Source organism: Aythya marila (genome assembly GCF_965140915.1).
Source record: "Aythya marila genome assembly, chromosome: 1".
Lineage (NCBI taxonomy): Eukaryota > Metazoa > Chordata > Aves > Anseriformes > Anatidae > Aythya > Aythya marila.
In genome coordinates this window covers 119970484-119985787 of record NC_139042.1, presented here as the reverse complement: position 1 = coordinate 119985787, position 15304 = coordinate 119970484, and the positions used below count along the sequence as shown (strand labels likewise).

Below are 15304 nucleotides of genomic sequence, written 5' to 3'. Positions count from 1 at the left end.
ACCGGGAAAAATGTTTTGTTTGGTTGTTTTCTTTTTTTTTTTTTTTAACTTGAGAGATTTATTTCCGTCCTCGTAACACCGTGTACTATATGCATTGCACCTGTTCAGCCATAAGCACGGCGCATTATTATAGCTGTAGGGGCTGGAGCCTCCCGATGCCCGTGGATTTCGGCGTGCGTGCGTTTGGGGGTGCTGGGGCCAGCAGCCCTCTTTCTCTACTCACAGCCACTTCAGCGGAGCCTTCACCCCCCCGCACTTCTCCCCTATTGTTTGGGCCCCCCTTATTGTGTGGGGCCGGCTGTTTCCCCCATCCCAAGCCCCCATCCCTGGCAGAGCTGCTTTTACACCATCCCTTCCCGGTGTTTAGCGGGGCAAGGCAGCAGTGGGGGAAAACGCTGGGGGGTCCCCACTCTCCGGGGGTCCCCTCTCCAAGTGTCCCCTCTCCGGGAGTCCTCCCTTTGGGGGTCCTCTCTCTGGGAGTCCTCCCTTTGGGGGTCCTCCTTTTGGGGGTCCTCTCTCTGGGGATCCTCTCTCTGGGGGTCCTCTCTCTGGGGGTCCCTTCTCCAGGTGTCCCATCCCTAGGGGTCCTCTCTCCGGGGATCCCCTCACCTCTTCGGGTCCGCACACCTCTGGGGATCCCCTCACCTCTGGGCGTCCCTTCTTCTCCGGGGGGTCCCCTCTTCTCCGGGGGATCCCCTCACCTCTTGGGGGTGTCCCCTCACCTCTGGGGGCTCCCCTCAGGCTGTCCCCACTCCGGGGGCGTGTAGCATCCCCCCCCTCCATCCCTCCATCCCTCGCTCCATCCATCCCGGTCCCCCCCGTCGGTGCCGGCCGGGGCGCGACCTGTTGCGGAGCGGCGGGGAAGGAGGGGAGGCAGCCCGGGCGGAGGGAGGGAGGGAGGGCTTTGTCTCGTCTCCCCCCTTTGCCTCCCCTGCCTCCTCCGCCGCCGCCGCCCGCTCCCTCGCTCTCGCTCTCCCTCTCCCGTCGCCGCGGCGCGGTGCGGAAGGTAGGTTGCAGCGCGTGTGGTGTACACACACCGCCCCGAGCAGGAAAATGGACCCCTTAGGGAGGCAGGCAGGCGGTAGCCGCGCACGCTGCGCGCTCCCGGGGAGGCAGCGGCTATGAGGAGGCGAGCGGAGGACGGGGGAACAAGGTAGGCCGGCCAACTTTGGGAAGGAAGCGAGCTTTTTGGCTTTTTTGCCTTTTTTTTTTTTTTTTTTTTTTTGGGGGGGGGGTACACACACACGCACGCACACACGCACGACACCAAGCCTCCGCTCCCCCACGAACCCGGCCAGCCAGCCTACCCCCCCCCCCCCTCCCTCCCTCCCTCTCTCACCCCTCCACCACCCCGGGTTTTAATTTGGAGGTGTAAGTTTGGCAGCCCTAGCCGCTCGCTGCAAATTGGGAACATCTACAGAAGGCCTTACCCTCTCTAAATATATATATATTCCCCCCCCTACCCCCCCCCCCATGGACTTATTGCAGGGTGTGCCCCCTTATGATTCACTTTAATCACTTTTTTTTTTTTTTTCTTCCTCCTCCCCCCCCCCCCCCCAATCGCGAAGGAAACAAATACGTTTGTTTTCCAACACTAGTTCCAAGTAAATCAATATCTTTCACTCTTGTAAAACAGCCCTCTCCGCCTGTTTGCGGGTCCCTCTGCCTTTTTCTTTTTCTGTTTATGCAGTTCCATCTGTCCGTCCATATATCATGCCCTCCTTATTTACTGCTAAACGGGCTTTTATTACTATTTGCCGACGACTCCCGGCTGTAATGCCGGGGCTAACGGTGACTCTCGTCCTTTGTTTTGTGCCTATCTATACGCTATAAGTTTAAAGTCCATGCCTAACCATACATCCAATAATAACAGCAGAAAAGAGAAAGCAGGTTCCACTCCTTCCGACGGGATTTTTAGCCGGAGATCTCGTTGTTTGTCTGTTTTGGTGCGGGGGCGGAGGGGGTTAATTTGGGTTATCGTACGTGCACTTTATATTATTATTTTTTTTTCCCTCTTGGGTATTTTTAACATCTATTTTTTCATTATTAGTATTTTTCCAGTTTCCTTTCCCGGGGAGAAAGGAGACGTATAGTGCAACTTTCTTGTGTTGCTGATCGAACGTCACGTTCTGGAGGCATCACTGGGTTAATAAGAATTCAAACTTTCTAAGAGGGAGTTCGTATCCTTGGCTGCCCCCCACCCTCCCACTTTCTGCATGGTTATGCTCGCGTTTCCGTCTGTATTGGCGGGGAAGGGGGGGGGGGAGGGAAGGGAATAGATATTTTTTACAGTGGTGGCAAATTATGAAATCTATCGAGCCATTTTGTCCTGAAATAGTAACTATTTATTTACCATTTTCCCTTCCACAAACACGCTGCTTATTTGTAATTTCCAACATCGAAGCTCTTCTCCGAATTAATCTTTTCTTTTCCTTTTTTTTTTTTTCTTCCTTTTACTTTTTTTATTTTTCCTGGGGAGGGATTGGCGATGCGTTTCGTAGCCCATCTAGCATTGTCGAGTTTTTTGGAGCCCAGATTTATCGTGGGTTCTAAAGGCTGCTTAAATCGATCCATTTCAAAAGGTCTTTTTATCTGAGCTCCTGTCATTTCTGTTGGAGAGTAAAACTGTTACTCTGCTGGTAACAAAACAAAACACACACACACAAAAAAAAAAAAGCGAAAAGAAAAGAGACAGTCAGTGGAAGTGAGTTACATAAAATGTTCTGGAGAATCCTAAGTAATTATAGAAAATGGACGCTGATCAGTGGAGATCTCTCAGCAATAACAATCACCTTTTTTAATAGAAGGTTATTTATTTAATAGCAAGGGACGGACTTCTTAAAAAAATGCATTAGGCCTTCCTCTCAGCACAAAGAAGTCCATAATGCTTTATTCCTAACCCACCTGGGACTGCCTGGTAGATTCTCCCAAACCTTCAGATCCTTTGAAATGTTTTAATAAAATTCATTATGTTACAGCCAGCGAGAACTTTTGCTGCCAACAGGTTCGGCTTTTTTTTTTTTTTCCTGTTGTTTTGCTTTTTTTTTTCTTAGCTGTCCTTTAACTTGCAGCTCCCCAGTTTCAACCGAAGTGCCTCCTCGCTGAACAAACTAAGTTAATTGAAATCCAAAGCAGCAGATCTATTCACTGGCACGACAACTGCAGAAACTACTTGCTCCATTTTATTAGAAGCTTTATTCCAGAAACTGAGTGAAACTTTTCAAGGTTTTACAGAGCGCTGTGCCAAGAATTGGTGGCTCATCTCTTAGCTAGGGAATGACATTCATTGCTTTTTTCTCGCTTTTTTCTTTTCTCTCTCTCTCTTTTTTTTTTTTTCCCCCTTCCTTCTTTTTACTCAGGCTTCTAAGCCAGCATTTTGCCGGTAGGCTCGAGCAGTGCTCAGGGCTCCAAATGACCTGTTCCTGCAGCAAGGTGCTGCCTCTCCTCCTCTAGCTTCCACCTCCAGCTCTGACACTCAGACCTGGGCCCGGAGGGGATGCACAAGTCCCGCCAGGCGCGCGGGGGCCCTGACGGTGGACGAAGCTCCCGGTGCCCGGACTGGTGCTGAGCCCACAGCAGGATTGCAGCAGCAGCCCCCCTGGAGGGGTGTGCATGCTGTCGGGCACCTGGCGCTCTGTCCCGAGACAGGGCAGGTCCGTGTCCTTCAGCAGCCCGGCTTTCCTCCGGCAGGGAGGCCGGCAGACCCGTCCTTGGGAGTCCCGCACGCACGCTGTGCCTAAGCCCAGCCTCACCTTTAGGTTTGAGGAAAACTTTAAAAATGACTGTGGTGTATCTCTTCCTTTCGTGAAGACCCCAGGGAAGAAAAATGTGAGCATAGAAAGGAGAGTCAGAGTGGGAGAAACATTTTTCGTGACGCAGTAAGGTCTCTTTTTAATCGTGAAAACTTTCGCATCAGAGGCATTTCAATTTCTTTGAAACCTAAGTATATTCTGTAAAATAATAATAAAAAAATTAATAAGTCTTAGCCCTTCCTGACTGCACAAAGTGCTTTTGCAATCTGGATATGACAGCAAAGGGTGAAGTATGCCTAAGTAAACTTAAATCCAGTGCATGATGCTGTGGGTGGAACCCAGCGAGCCAAAAGCCCCTCGGCCAGGGGGCACAGCGGAGTTTGAAGGGGCACCAGGTGCCCAGTCTGCTTCGGGGTCTGGGGGCTCAGATGCCCCCAACCCACTCGGTGGTCCAGAGCGGAGCTCCCCGGTGTCGTCTGGGTCTCAGCACACTTTATTTTAGTGCTGGAGCAGACAGTTATCTAACACACCCACACGAGGAAGTGCTCCGGAGCAGTTATTTCATGCTTTGCCATGCCCTGTAGCTAGAGTAATTTTGGACTGAATGGCGTGTGCATGTGCCTCTTCCACTCCTGCGAGACGAAAAGCAACGCAGTTGGGTTTTGTGTGCGTGTGGTTTTTGGTTTGGGTGGTTGTTGTTGTTGTTTTTTTTAAACGGGACCAAAAATGGGGTATAAGACAATCAAATCCAAATACCAAACAAATACCACGCCAGATTAATTTTAATAGTAGAGGATTTTGCTCTTCTCTTACAGGAGGAAAAAATACCAATCTTGTTTATTTTGATAAAGACAGTTGTAGCAATTTCCTGAGTTGGATATATCATTATTATAAATATTACTCACAGTTTTCCTATTTTCACGTTTTCTTCATAGGCCCAGCTTATTCATAAGGGAGAACAGCTGCAGAAAATCTCAAAAAAAAAATAAAATAAAGTATTATTATTTATATAAAACTTTGATGTAAATAGGGAACAGTGTCCCCTGCTAGAGAATTCTGTGGGATGGCTTACAAATCCCATACAAGAGAGATTACAGTCTTAGATAAATTGTTATTTAAATCATTTCAAGAAAACCCTGTTCATTTTTGCAGGCCATATGAGGTTTTAAGCAGAACGATTTGAATAGGAGTTCTGTTTAGAAATTGATGGCATGCTGTGGCCTTATAGATTTTAGTTGGTTTCACTCCTGTCTCATTTTATAGGACTGTTTTACAGTGTGGTCTGTATGGTAAAGAGCTCCTACTGAAAGAGATTTGTAAATGTTAATGGAGAATTAAATACTGAAATTTAACTTCAAGTTACTTTTTTTTTTTTTTTTAAAAAAAGCAAAACTTTTAGAAAACTCGAGCCCCTTATATATGCTTTAAAGATTTTTTTTTTAATGAAACAATGTACTGGAAATAGTTGTTTTTAAACAATAACTTGTTCCCTCTGTAAGGTCGGCAGTTCAAACCGTGCTACAGAGAGAAAAGGATGGCAAATCAAAGTGAAACTGACTTCATTGATTGCGTTAGTTTGGCCCAAGAAGATTCAGAAAGTAAACAAACCATATCAACTGGGAAAAATAAATTGGATTTTTAATAATCTATCCGTTCCAATGATCCTAGTTTCTCGTGGTAAAAGAGTAGTGTTTAACTGTGCTCCAAACTCGGAGGGGCTGTTGTAATACCTACACAGCTTTAACTTCAGCAGATTTTTACTGATTTATCCACATTTCAGTGAGGAGTGAATAAAGGCAAAGGCTTTTGTCCGGGATGGTTTTGGCTTTGACAGCGTCACCTATATTCCTGGTTATTATTTATCTCAAAAGTTAATATTTAGTTCTAGCAGCACTGATCCAATCCTCTTTTAATAGGAAACTGGCATTGCTGGATGTTTACCGCCTATGCACTTGACGTTTTCATGCTTTTTTTTTTTTCTTTTTGCTCAGTCCTTCAGTTTCTTCGTGTCCCACGGAGGCATTTTGCCTGCCTGGCTTTGGTGGACGTTGGGTTTGGGAAGGGGTCTCGTAAAAGCACTCCCCCTGGGGCAGGTAGGTTGCTTGTAGGGAGGCAAGCCCCATGCCACTGCCAGAGGGCCGCTGCGCACCCCAAAGGTGTGTGAGGAGGGCCCAAGTTCTTCTGCCTCACACACAGCAGCCCCTACATCTCGAAACAGTTAAAATACAGCAGTGGGAAACGGGGCCAGTCAGATAGAGCCGTCTGTAGGAACAAATATGCTGTTAGCCTGATGGGTTAGCCTGATGTTAGCCTTGGGGTTTGGCTTGGGTGAGGTGGGCGCCTAGGGTGCCAGCCTGAGGCCTGCGGGGCAGATGCTCACCGTAGGGAAAAGAGAGCCACTGACGGAGCTGGCGCTAGGTGGCACCACGGGAAGAAAGGCCATGGTCTGTGCAAGCACAAAGACCGAAAGATTGTGGTGCCAAAGAGGGGTCTCTCCCCACCACAGATATCCCACCCGCCAGGCCCAGGGTTAGCGCCACGGCCTGTGCTGCCCTTGCTCTGCTGCTCCTCAACACCTCGTATTAAAAAAGGTGTTGTAGAAGAAGCCAGTGCCACTGAATTCAGGCACTGGCAGCATCTTCAGGACTTTATTCATCAGTGCCCTGTCTCATACATGTATACCTTTCCTTGTGCTTTGGTGAAGTAAGCAAACACAGACCCCTAGCTAACATTTTCTGTCTGCTTTGTACAAGTATAAATGACACTACAAAAGGCAAACTAATGCCAGTATGTTCTTCCTCAATATTTGAGCTAGTATCAAATCAGTGATCACATAAATTTGGATTATCAGGAGTTGATAACTGTGGTGAAGGGGCAAGGAAACCCGACTGGGTAGTGCATGTCCCCCTCTGCAGAGCATCTTTGGGACATCTTTTGCAGGTCAGTAGTGCTGCCATTCTGTAAGCTACGTCTGGAGATGACCTCTTAATGTTATGCTGCCGTAGTAGATTTATCTTGGGATTGTGGTAGAGCTAAAAATGCAGGCAAGTGTGGTGTGCCAGTTGATCCTGAGGTAAACACAGTGTGGAAATTACTGACTTTTTTTTTTTTTTTTTTCCCCACTATAAGATGGGCTTTTTAATACCTTGCTTCTAAAACCATCAGCAGCTGAAAGTATGATCCGCCCCTTGTGGCTATTGACGTAGGACTGGGAAAGTTACCTTACGGACTTCAGAGTTGTCCTTTCAGCTGACTGAAAGTTAATTATTGATTTCTCTTCCCTCCCTAGGGATCCGTATGCCATTCTTTCTGGCTTGAAAGTTAGCGGTCCCAGTGCAGGAGTTTGGGAGTAGTGGTTTTGTGGCAGCACAAGATTTCAGGGGCAGGTGGTCGGGAACAGGTAAGGTGGAGGCTGATATGTGGGAGAGGGAAGAAAGACACCTAGGTAAAAGCCTCTGTCCGCTAACGTGTTATGCGGGGTGGATGTGGAGCCTGTTATTCTCTGTGGCTTTGGCTCCTCAACCCCTAGCAATCTGATAGCTGTGTGAGTCATTGGCGTTAGTGACAGGGAGGAATGCTGACAATAAAAATAAAAACAAACAAACAGAAAGCCCCCCAAACTCATTGTTTAGGCACAAACACATGCGAAACCATGTTTAATTGCTAATGTGCTCCCTCTGCTGGTTCTCTAAAACTAACAAATGCTATTCCCAGGAGACCGGGCCACACCCGCTGGGACAGTGCCTTACAAAAAATTGCATTTAAATGAATGGCTCTGAGCTGTGTTGCAATGAGCAGCATTAACAGGACAAGAAGCCTTCTTACAAAGTATGCTAAAGCCTTGTATACCAGGCACAACTGCTAAGTAAGGTCAAGAAATGCCCGTTCCACTAATTTAGCCTTTTTTTTTGCTTTGTTTCCAGTCTTACTTATATTCGATAGGCATTCATTTTTCTATCATTTCCCAAAGTTTGCATTTTCCATTTTGCTGCTGCTGCTTTTAGGATTCTTCCCATCTGAAGGAGTTTTAGAAACGTTCTCGTTGGTGCTTTTAGCTTCAGTTAGAGTGCACGTAGGATCTGAAGAAGCCCTAGTGTAGCTAAGGCTTTGGCTGCCTCCAATTCTTTCTGTCCCTGTCAGTTAAATCTGCTTGTCAGCTTTATACTGCTGTGCCCACTTCATCCTGTCCTTTGGCTCGAATAGCTGCTGTTTTTTCGGGATGCTCTTGAACATTCTTCCTCGTTGTGATGCATCTGTATTTCTTTTCCAAACATAGGCGGGATTGTTTAATATGTTCCCTACACAGCGCATTTCCCCAGTAGATCTGCTTTTAAAATCCAGCCTTTTGTACTTTCGTACTATGGAAAATGTCAAAGTTCTGGATAAGTCTGAGTGTTGGATTAAAAAATGAAGAAAGCTTTATTAACTCTCTTAGAATATTTGGAATGTGCGGAAGATTTCTGACATGGTAATTATACAATGAAAGATTGTCCTGTATTTCCCATATTTTCCACCTTGTGGACTGTCACAATAAAGCGCCTCATCTTGCAGCCATCCACAGATCAGTGGGAAGTGGGAATCGGCTCTGCAGAGCTGTTGCAGGACTGGGCTCAAGTTTTCAGTGTAGAGTAGTGAAAAGTTTCCTTTCTGCAAGTCTCATGCTTCTCATCTAGGTGACTGCTTATTAAATCTTTACCCAGTAGGGACAATAAACCAAACAGCCTGGTGGGTAGCTAATTGGCTGGAGTGACTCAAGCCACATATAAATCTCATTTGTACTCAGTACATTGACTCTCTCTGGCCTCATTGCTCTCCCCAGTATTCGTTCATTTTGAGACAGCTGGAATATAATACAAAGAAAATAATCCCTGGTTCTTCTTTCTCAACATGTCTCCTAGGATGCTCGTAGGATGATTCTCCATTATTTCCCTTTCGTAGGCCCAGCGGTTTAGGAACCCCTCCTCCTGAAACACAACATAGGGAATTGGCCCTCGTGCGGGCAGCCACAGCAGAGACATCAGGAAAGCAGAGCAGCGCCAAGACCAGATCACCCTCCTGTCACCAAGTCCCCTGACATGAGGAATCGTAGCAGGGGTTGGTACGGAGATGGCTTGCCCTCCTGCTGTACCTGCTTTGGGGATAAATAGAGAATGCAGCGCCTGGGGCTACCAATCTGGCACCTTTTGCTAGTGCTAAACTAATAAAATAGTTAGGACCAATGCAAGTTTTCAGTGAAGGCCCAGCCTCTGCTGACTCATGGGTGAACCATTTGAAGTCCAAGCAGTGTTTTGTAATTTCCAGCATTTCATAAAAATACTGCTTACATTTTCCTCTCCAAGCCATGGCCAAGTTTTGAAAGCTTCAAAACTTGCTCTGATTGAATAGAAGAAGAATGTTTTTAAGGTACTGACGTTTCCTAAATGAGTTGATTCTTTCTGAGCTATATCAACTTCAAACCATTTATCCACTAAGTCAGTCAAGCTCAGCCTGAAACATTTCACTGCTGTGAAAGCAGCTGCTCCTGAATGAGGTTAAAAGCCAGTTGTACTCTTGCAGTACATTTGGCTGTTTTGTACTTTGTGCTGGGCAAGAGAAAGCTCAGTCTTCTTCCCTGGTGCAAGGCATTTCTGAATTCTGGAATTTACCTTTTTTTTTTTTTTCTTTTTTTTCCCTGCAAATCTCCGAGTCCCTTTTTACAGGAGACAGGATCCCATTCAGAGCTTTTCATGATGCCTCTTAGATACTTTTTTTTAACCTCTGTACAAAGTTCTTAAATATTTTAGTCAGCTTAAAGCCATGCTGTGGTCTCAGAAGTTGTAGTGAGATTGAAGTATAGTAGCTAGAGTGACGTATGCAAGTACATAGGTACCAGAAAGGATAACTCACTGATTTTGGAAGCAGGAGCCTTAGTTTTTTTCTAGTTTCTTGTGTAATTTTCAACAAGTCACTACATTTCTCAGTGTCTCAGTTGCTCGTCTTCAAGATAGGGCAAATGAGGTTTATCAGTTCCTGAGAGCAGTTGGGAGAGCATTAGCCATAGCTATATTAGCTAATTTTATTGCTGTAAGAGTCTTTCTCTCCCATTTTTTTTTTTTGCCTTATTACCCTGAAAGTGCATTGCCATCTCTTTCTTTACTCTACTGGGTTTGCTTTAGCAAAAAGGAGATGAGATAGGAACAACTTTTCTGGAGTTTCCTGGTTAAGGCTGGTTGTTCACGAGCATGGTTTAGTTGTCTGTAGGCTGTTTTAAAGAGTTATTAAAATCTGGTTGAGTAATGTTACTATGGAACATTGGCTTCGATGTGGGAGAAGGATACAAATGGAGCATTTAGGAGGGAGGTTTGGGAAGAATGTGAGCAGCTAGAAGAAATAAAAGCTGAGACGCAGGCAGGGGGCAGAGCTGTTCAAAGAAAATGAGGACAAAAAGTCTGAACTTCATGCAAAAAGAGGGGCTAACTTGGTCCCACTGGCAGGAGAGGGAGAAAATTGTAGCAGCAGGACTTGGTTCGAATAGGGCCAGAGTGAGGTGGGATGAGGCCACAGCCCTTCCCTTTTCCCTTGTGAGCAGCGAGCTGGAATAATCATCATACAATAATCATCAGAGGACTGTGCTCATGGGATAAGAAGTTCCACGTCAAGTTTCTGAATGTCTGTGTATCTGCTAAAAAGTTTGTAGGTCGTGTTTTGCCCTAAGTTACATTTATATAAAAGTGTCGTAATTCCATGAAATTTAAAAGAATCAACATTGAACTGAGAGCTGAATTTAGCTTTGTATTTCTAGCCTAGTGGCTGCAGCTGGCGTACATCTGAAGCAGTAAAGATGATACATGGTACTCCACAAGTGATTTGTGACCAGGAGACAGTTTTCTCTAGGACAGTGCTGCTGAATTTGACCTCATTTTTGCTGTGTTAGATACTGTTTCCCTTGTGGCAGCGTGCATAGGTGTATTAATAAGATTCCTACCAGATCTCTCCTTGAAATCTGAGCTTTGGAGGTTTGATGAAAAGGCTTGCTTTCAGGAGGTGTTGGTGATTATTCTCGTCATATCCAGGCAAAGCCTGCAAAGAATTTAACATCCAATAGATGCTTTTTTTCCTTTTTTTTTCTTCCTTTTTTTTTTTTTTTTTTTTGGTTGATCTTCTGCAAAGCCTTAATCCTGAGACCTTGCCGTGATTTTTTTTGTTTTGTTTTGTTTTGTTTTGCTTTGTTCTCATTACCCACAAAAGAGAAGTGCCCGTTCTAAGTCTCTGCTAGGCTTTTTAGATAAAGGAGTGACACAAGTACTTCAAAACAGAGCGCAGTTATCAGCTGAGTTCAGCCGGAGAAGGGAACGCTCACAAAAGATTCCAGGACAGTTTAGCCAGAGATAGCTGCTGATACGAATAAATAGCACTTCGCCTTTCTGAAAAAAACTTACTTAAATATCTTGTTGAGTTTAATGAAAATAGTCAGTTTTGCTTAACTCCAGTAGCTGAATCAACATTATGATTTCCATTTTTTAAATCAGGAACAATCGAGGCACAGAGAGAAAGAGGAAGTGATGCCTTTCTTTCTTCCTTCCTCAGTGTATTGTACAAGCAGATGGGACCTGGAAAAGTCAAGACCATGTTCCACGGACAACGGAAGCTCAAATGGTTCCTGGCCATATTAAAAACTGTTAAAGCTTTTTTCTTTTTCTTTTTCTTTTTTTTTTTTTTTTTTTCCCATTACAATCTTATTCTACTTTCAGAGCGATATAAAAAGACCCTACTATAGGTAGACCCTACCATAGCTCAAAATTGAGGCCAAATACATCTAACATGTCCACTTCTCAACAAAGTCTTATTTTTAATAGCAGATTTTTTAAAAATCCTTTTTAAAATTTTGCTTGCTTATTTTATTATTATTATTTATAATTGCTCTCTTAACCCAGTTAATGTAACTTCACAGGCTGGTAAGCAACAAGTAACTTTTTTTTTCCAATTGGCTTTCCCACAGCTGGGTATCTCCCAGTGAGGTCCAGCCTTAGATTTGAGTCCATTGTGTCCAAGAAAGACAAGTTCAAAACCTGGACCAGTCTCTTGCCTCTTTTTGTACAATAATAATCATAGGGGAAGATTACACTTGGCTGAAATAAACAGTGGTGTTGCTTGCTTCTTGAAACAGTCATCAAAAGAAGCCTGAAGCTCAGTATCCCACACGAATATAAAAGTACCTACAAGTGGTTACGTTGTTCTGGGCTTCTTGTGTGTGCAACTGCTTGTCTGCGTAGCTGCTCAGTGGGAGTTGCAATATGTAGAGGAGAAAATAGCCCCTAAGGGTTCTTTGGACACATATTTAAAGAGGATTGTTACTTGTCTGTTTAAACTGTCAGTGGAAACAAACATATGCAAGTAATAATGGGAGCCTGCGAGTACTGGATTTGGGCAGAGCACAGATGTATTACTGCTGAGGCATCTGTCAGAAAATGAACAGTAGGAGGAACTGAGCTATTTGTACGTTCAGCTTGAAAGCTGTGCAGTGAGTAGGTGCATTTAACTTTTTTGTTACTCGGGAATGAGATTCAAATCTCAATTCCTGAAAACTTGCAAGCAAGTTTTGGTTTCGTGCTACTTTCTGATACGTTCCCACTTCCCAAAAGCCAGTTTTAATGTCTGTTGATGCTTAGAAGACCAGATTGGAAGGAGAACAACAGAAAGTTTTATTAGCCAGCACAATTAATACTTTCTCCTCTGAGAGCCAAATTCGTCTAGTTTAGTATGTTTACAAAAGAAAAGGCTGGAATGCACAGTAAGGTTTTTTTCTTTATCAGAGACATATGGACTCACCATCGCTGGATATATTTGTGAGACACAATAACAAAGAACACTCCTCAGGCGTGTCTCACATTTCAGGACTCGAAGGGCAAAGTGGATGAACATCCCTTCTAGGAAACGGGTGAACCGTCTTTTTCATATGCAACCTCCAATTTCAGTAATCCTCAAGAAGCTTGTAAAAGCCAGGATGGAGTCAGTAAAATCTCATCTTATTAACCTCCAGAAGGACACAAAGAGCTTTGGATCTCAAGGCTGGTCTGGATGCCAAGTGCACCTCTTAAGTGCTCTCATATTGTCTCAGCCTGCTGTAACTTTTGGTAGACACAGTACAATAAGGTTCATACCGGAGATGAAGGGACCAGGTTTGCAGGGAGAACTCCCACCCAAGAGAGGCAGATCAAGCTGCTTTGTACAGGAAAGCCAATAAATGCCTTGTTTGTTCACTGTTTGTTTTCTCTCACTGGAGATCTTTCCCTGTTATCCTTTCATTTATGCATAATGACCCGTTTCACAGACTGAATGGTCACTGAGATTTGTTTGCCTCTGCTGGTAAGCACTGGTCCTACGAGAGATGTTCCTCAAGACAGTTGCATTTGAATACTCCTACTTTTTAGAACGCTTACATCCTGTTTACATGCTAAACGTGGGAAATTCTGCAGGTTACACACTTGCTTCTGCATGCTATTGTGGTAATAAAAACTGGCAACTTTTTTTTTCTTTTTTTTTTTTTTTTTTTCTTGTTAAGCATTTCCACTGTTATACATTTGCTTACAGAAATGAGCTTCTGCTTTTTGTTTTTTTAATTTGCAGAGGTACAACTTTTGCTGCATGTAATTAAGGCACGCGGAGTCTTCCGAACTCCAAAGGAGCGCTTTACGTAGCACTCCATTTTTCCTTCAGGGTGCAGTGAACCATATATATCTACATGGGGTTTGGGGGAAAGCAGGATTAGAGAGTCAACAGCTATGTAAGCATTCATTCAGCAAGCCCTGTGGATATGTATTTCTTAACCTTTTTATTTTTTTTTCTCCTTTCTTTTATTTGAACTCATCTTTTTGTGGCCCTTCCTCCTGTTATAGTAGGATTAACCAATGTGTTTAGGGAGAAGTTCTCCTTGGCCCTATTGTTTTCCAGAGTTTCAAACATGCCAAGAGCAAGGTGAGAGCATCAATGGGGAGGCTGAAGAAAGCCTAGTGGGGAATTTCTCTTGGCTGTCTGGGAAGCCTGGATTCGTAAGCTGAATTTCTAACTGAACCAGCATCAGCCAGAATGGGTGAGACACCTTGCCTACTCAGTGTTGTTCTCCAAGTACTTCTGTGGAGACACACCAGGAAAGATGCAATTCTACATGATTCAAGAGGAATTTTAAAGGCCCGTGCTCTATTTCTTAGGAAATAAGCTGGCAACAGTCCACTTTGCCATATGCCTAAAACTGTAAGACTTCAAATCTTTTTTGCTCATTGCTTCGTTTACAGAGCTTTTGCTCTTCTCTGTCTTCACTCTCAACATCTGTGTATTTAACAAAAGCAGCACAGTAAGCCGAGCAAATGCAGGGGTGTTCAATTTGCTTGCTTATTTTCTGCCTGAGCAGGTCATGTACCTGCTCCTTGTGGCAGAAGGGGCCATACGCCGTGGCTCCTTCTCTGCCACATGACCCGATTTGCTCTGCACACACCAAGTTTACCCTTATGTGTGATACAGGTGTAACGTCCATGCTCAGGAGCTCCAAAGCTTCCTGGAATCATTGGGTTTACTTTGAATGCACCAGAACTAACTAATTTGGTTGGCTGAGGTGCATCTGATGTGTCCCACAGTTGTTTGACTGCATCCCTGGTAGTGCTGTGCTTGTGAGGGAGTGCATCCTCCTGGATGAGCATCATTAGGAGTAGGTCATGAGCAAGATGAATGGTGTGTAAACACAACAAAGGTCAAGCTTCCTGAGTACAATCCTCAAAAACTATTATTATTATTATTATTATTATTATTATTATTATTATTATTATTATGGTTCAGGTACTGTTTATAATGGCCTTAGGTAGGGTACGTGTAAAAAGAGAAGATGTGGAAAATGTAACTAAAAGCACTTTTTGGATCTGCTGCAGACCATCTCACGGATCTGGGTACTTCAGTTTCACCTCTCTGCTCCTCCATTCCCTAGCTCTAAAATGGAGTGAGTAACTTCTTCATGCCTTCAAGCTTAACGAGCATTTTGCCGAGTGCTCAGAAAGCTTTGGGTGAAAAAGGCTTGGGATAAGACAGCGATTGTTGCCACATTTACCTTCTCTTGATCCAGGAGGAGTGAGCAGAAAATCCAAACACTTGTGTCACCACGAGAAATGAAAACGTGCTCATTTCAGAAATTTTCCCAGTAAGGTAGCGTTTCATGCCATCTGGAAATTTCTCCGCAGACCTGTCTTGTGAAGCTTTAATCCTTTCCCCCTGTATAGTGTTCTGCCTGATCACGTCATCAGGGGAAGAATACAGAAGTGAAACAAAGGAGGGAAGTGCTAAAAGGCAAATTTGGGCTACTTCTGAACCTCGTGTTCAGCCAATGCCAGTGGAAGTTTTAATTCCAGCCCCGGGTTGCAGTTAGCTTTCTGGGTAGCAGAGGATGAGCAGAGGTGGGTATCTGGGCAGGGAGGAAAACGTCGTGGAGAAGAAGCGAGCGTCCGCTGGCGTCGTGCAAATGACTGAAGGAGTTGTAGTAGAGAGGGTAATCCCCGGGCAATGGAGAAACGTCGCTGTGACACGACGAG

The 15304-nt window shown here is 44.5% G+C and overlaps 1 protein-coding gene across 10 annotated transcripts in view; it reads left to right on the top strand.

Moving 5' to 3' along the window:
* Positions 1-808: 808 nt before the first annotated feature.
* The window catches only part of ZBTB20 (zinc finger and BTB domain containing 20), a 452132-nt gene continuing 437636 nt past the window's right edge, over positions 809-15304 (top strand). For 9 of the 10 annotated variants that reach the window (XM_082751617.1, XM_082751629.1, XM_082751628.1 and 6 more), the window contains exon 1: positions 809-1153. The gene's annotated coding sequence lies outside the window, so the exon portion shown is untranslated. The remainder of the gene's footprint in view (positions 1154-15304) is intronic. The other variant, XM_082751625.1, reaches the window with a different exon arrangement.